We start from the raw sequence: 4,721 nt of genomic DNA on the forward strand, positions 1-4,721 counted from the left end.
CTTCAAAACCTGACACATTCTTAAATTACCCTGGCTGTTAATAGGACGTTAAACAAAAACAAACCAAACAAACCAAAGTATATTTGGTTAGACAATTTTCATTGTTTAAATGCAGTATTTAGGTGTATTTCACCCGGTGATGTATGCGTACTCGGTACGGTGCGTGCACGGACTGTGTATATATTCGTGTGTATGGGGCCGGGTTTTGTGTACAATATTGTTATATATAAGTCCTACCGTATACAACTGTATTAACCTACTATACGTACATGCATATAGGCGTATGTAGCGGTGTTCCGATTAATCGAGTTCGTCGAGTATCACTTGTTTGAGACGTTTGATCAATAAATCGAGTAAGAAATCTGTAATCAAGTTTCTTCGGAAGTGCCCTACATCAGGTTTTATGAAAATATATTAGCCGGATTTCAGATAAACATACCCAAATTCAGCTTGACAATGTCTACAACACAGTCGCTTGCGGGAAATGGTTATTCTTGTATCATACAAAATCGAGCGTCACATTAACTTGTACAGTGTAGTAAAAATACAGGGAATGCAAACGTACCGATGACTAATATTTCTTTTGTGATAACATAAGCGACTAGCTATGTAAGCAATGTTAACGTATACGATCTTTCTTCACGGTAAACGCACATGGTCTGTTCTATGGAAACATTTTGTTTTTTAATGAAAACAACACTGCATGAAAACCCGCGTTTAATGAAATAGTTATTTTCAGTAAACCTCATTAAACTTTTAAAGTTTAAGTTTTATATTGGTTTAATGAAAATTAAATTCTAGATTTACGAAAAGTTTTATATTTTTGTAAACTCCAGATTTAAGCACCAGTAAATGCCAAGTAAACTCCATTCATGGTACAATCCTAAGTTTATGAACATATTTTCACACAAGACACAACACGTCAACATATTTTCACTAAATGACGAAACACGTCGTAAAAAACAACATATTTTCACAAGGTGACAAAACACGTCAACATATTTTCTTCGTGTGACAAAACACGTCTTTCAACAAAGGATACCATGCCCTATGTCTGCATGACTTGTTATTATAAAGTAAAAGATAAATTCAACGAAAATAACTTTATTACAACCTTCCGTGTATAAATATTTAAAATTCTTCCAAAAGGACAAATGAAAAGGACTTTGTTTCTAACTTGATCATATGCATTAACACACACTGCAAAGAATTCTTTGTACAGACATTAATTGGGATTCACTCCTTACATCAATTTCTCTAATTTACAAATGACAGCTGAATCCCTCTTCTCTCCCCCTCCCCTCCCCTCCCTTATATATCCCACCTATACGAGCCAGGCGCGTATTTGTAACGTAATGTCAACATTTACAAAATAACTATAATTTAACGTTCATCAATTCAAAAACATGTACTTCAATTATCTTTACTTAAAATTGAATAAGTTTCTCATTACTTATTTAGATAATAAATCAAAACTGTAAATTAATATAAAGTTTTGGCGGCTTTCTTCTACTTCCGGCGGTTACATATGTGTACAGTTAAACATTGCCTAGATTATACACACAAGTGGTCAGTCAATTGAAATACTACAAACTGGTGTGACTATGTGAGATTATAATAGGTGAAAAACCTTCAAGTATGTCGGATAATCCATCGTTTCTATCTGGGTCGACGAACCGATTTATTTTCCGCCGAATTTGAGGAAAAAGTGATTTTTCTCATGATCATGTTGTGGATAGTTTATCGGAAGATGAGGAGATGTACGTGCCGCCAATCAATCGTCGAGATTTAAATATATGACAACGTCTTACCGTAGTCCAGGTCTCTCCGAAAGGATTCGAGTAAATGAAATACGAAATCGCAGACTTACAAAAATGGTACAGTAGATATAAACAATAAAACTCCGGCAGGATCTTCATCGAGATCCACACATGTATATGTGCGCACTCATATTGGACACAGGTCAAGCAGCGCGCCAGGGAGTGGACAAAGCAGCAGCAGGAAGGCAACGCCGGATCGGATTACGCCTGATGTAAGTGTACTAGTGTAAACATTACCAGTATACATGTACTATAGATAATTAGTCTGAAGTCAATAAAACCGTGTGGTCAACGACCTACATTTGGTTTAACATTCAGTTTATAGAAAAACTTAAAAAAAATAATTTAACCAATGAAACTAGAGAATATATACTCAGTATATAAATACAGGTATTGCATGGAATAAATGACAGAAACACGCTGATAAGTTAATTAACCAGTCTGTTATTTGATATCGATTTCACTTTCAACTAGTAACCGTTATGTATGCCTTCTATTGGCTGTTTGATCCCTGTAGAATACAATTCCGTGTCTCCTGAATTAGTAGTGTTTTAGTAATTGTAATAACATGTTTGTTTTATTTGAAAATTGAGAGCTTGTTTTTGTACTTCAAGTTTGATAAGTTAAAAGAAAGAGGATATATCTGAATAATAATTGATATCGCATATGCATATTTATATTAATACAGCAATGCATTACATATATTGGTGACGGTTAAAGTTTATACAAGTTTATTCCTTTATTTCAGAAACTCACAACAAGGGAAGCTGCTTGCTTGAAGTAGGCATCATAGAACGAAGGGGACAAATTAGAAAGTAGAAATGATGTCTTCAGAATATGAGGACGAATCAGACAAAGACAGCCTTTCCAATATCAATGTCCTACCACGAAGGAGCGATGAAATAGATAAGATCATTACGGAACTAGGCAAAAAACTGAAAAGTTCTAAAAGACAACAGTATAAACGACAGAAGTGTCCAGCAGAAAATGTCCGGATTAATACGATTACTTGAGATTGACAATAAAACAGTAACGGAATGGTATAGCAAGAAAATTGAGTGTCTAGTTTAAAGAGATAAACTTAATGGCAAGATTAAATTTGCATTGAGTTTACTGGAATTTACATTGAGTTTACTGGAATTTACGTTGAGTTTAGTGGAACTTACATTGAGTTTACTGGAATTTGCATTGAATTTACTAGACATTATAGGGAGTGTATCGAAATTTACAGCGAGTTTGCTGGAATTTACATTAGGTTTACTGAAATTTACATTGAGGTTCCTGGAATTTACAGCGAGTTTAGTGGAATTTACAGCGAGTTTACTGGAATTTACATTAGGTTTACTGAAATTTACATTGAGTTTCCTGGAATTTACGTTGAGTTTAGTGGAATTTACAGCGAGTTTGCTGGAATTTACATTAGGTTTACTGAAATTTACATTGATTTTCCTGGAATTTACATTGAGTTTAGTGGAATTTACAGCGAGTTTGCTGGAATTTACATTAGGTTTACTGAAATTTACATTGAGTTTCCTGGAATTTACGTTGAGTTTAGTGGAATTTACCGCGAGTTTGCTGGAATTTACATTAGGTTTACTGAAATTTACATTGAGTTTCCTGGAATTTACATTGAGTTTAGTGGAATTTACAGCGAGTTTGCTGGAATTTACATGTGGTTTACTGAAATTTGCATTGAGTTTCCTGGAATTTACGTTGAGTTTAGTGGAATTTACAGCGAGTTTGCTGGAATTTACATTAGGTTTACTGAAATTTACATTGAGTTTCCTGAAATAAAAATTGAGTTTACGAGAATTTTGCGTGGTTTACTTTATTCTAAAATCTGACGTTTACTTGCAGTTTAAGAGGTCAACAAAACGTCATTAAATGGCGGAGTTTACCAAGATCGAAAACGGCTACAAAACTAGACTTAAACTTCAAGTTTAGGGGAATTTAATTTGGAATGAAACCCTATTAAACGACTGGTTTAATTGAGTTTAGTTCAGGTTTCCTTCCTAATTAAACTCACTATTTCATGCAGTGCAAGAAGCAGAAGGTCCGTTGAGTACTGATACTTTAAATACGACGAAAACTATTTGTAAAATGTGCAGAAAGTCGTATTCCTTTAATGGTAAGTCACAGTTCTACTTTTGTTTTCTACTTTTGTTTTCTACTTTTGTTTTCAAAGTATATTAGACTTTCGATAACGGATGGATTAAAGCATTTTACAGCCCGTGCAAAAAATTTCAATAAGCTAAATACTCCAATAAACAATCCTTTTGTTGTTTTTTTACGTGTTGAATAAAGTTATTAAAAAAAAACAATTTTGGTTCATTTTTATCCATGTAATAAACAAATAAACACACAGGAAGATAGTATACATGTAGGTATAAAAATAGTATACATAGGTATAAGAGTTTATCAGTTACTGAAATTGTTGTTGAAAGCATTTCACAAAATATTGAGACATAAATTTATACAAAAAATACATTTGGAAATTAATCGATTTTAATCGATCATTGATTGGTTACACACAAGTGATGATCGATCACAAAAAATCAACCGATTCCCAACAAATAACCAACTATGGGCAAGCGTCGTAAAGACAGGAGACCATAATAAAGATGGTCCCAGGCAGTACAAAGTTTCGTCGGTGTCCTTTTGAAATAAACCAGTATGTTACTTGAAGTGACTGGTCTGTGTGACCCATACCTGATTATGTACATAATGTCTGATCCGTGTGACCTACATGCTACTTGCTGGTCTGTATGACCTACATGTTACTGATTGTGACTGGTCTGTGTAACCTACATGTTACTGATTGTGTCTGGTCTGTGTGACCTACATGCTACTGATTGTGACTGGTCTGTGTGACCTACATGTTACTGATTGTGACTGGTCTGT

The 4,721-nt window shown here is 34.1% G+C and overlaps 1 long non-coding RNA gene across 1 annotated transcript; it reads left to right on the forward strand.

Annotated features, from left to right (window-relative positions):
- The first annotated feature begins 1,422 nt into the window (after positions 1–1,422).
- LOC117318818 lies at positions 1,423–3,632 on the forward strand. The gene is made up of 2 exons (XR_004530466.1): positions 1,423–2,032; positions 2,569–3,632. It is a non-coding gene; the product is annotated as an uncharacterized LOC117318818 (long non-coding RNA).
- The last annotated feature ends 1,089 nt before the right edge of the window (positions 3,633–4,721 follow it).

The sequence above is a fragment of the Pecten maximus genome, unplaced genomic scaffold, assembly GCF_902652985.1.
Source record: "Pecten maximus unplaced genomic scaffold, xPecMax1.1, whole genome shotgun sequence".
Classification (NCBI taxonomy): domain Eukaryota; kingdom Metazoa; phylum Mollusca; class Bivalvia; order Pectinida; family Pectinidae; genus Pecten; species Pecten maximus.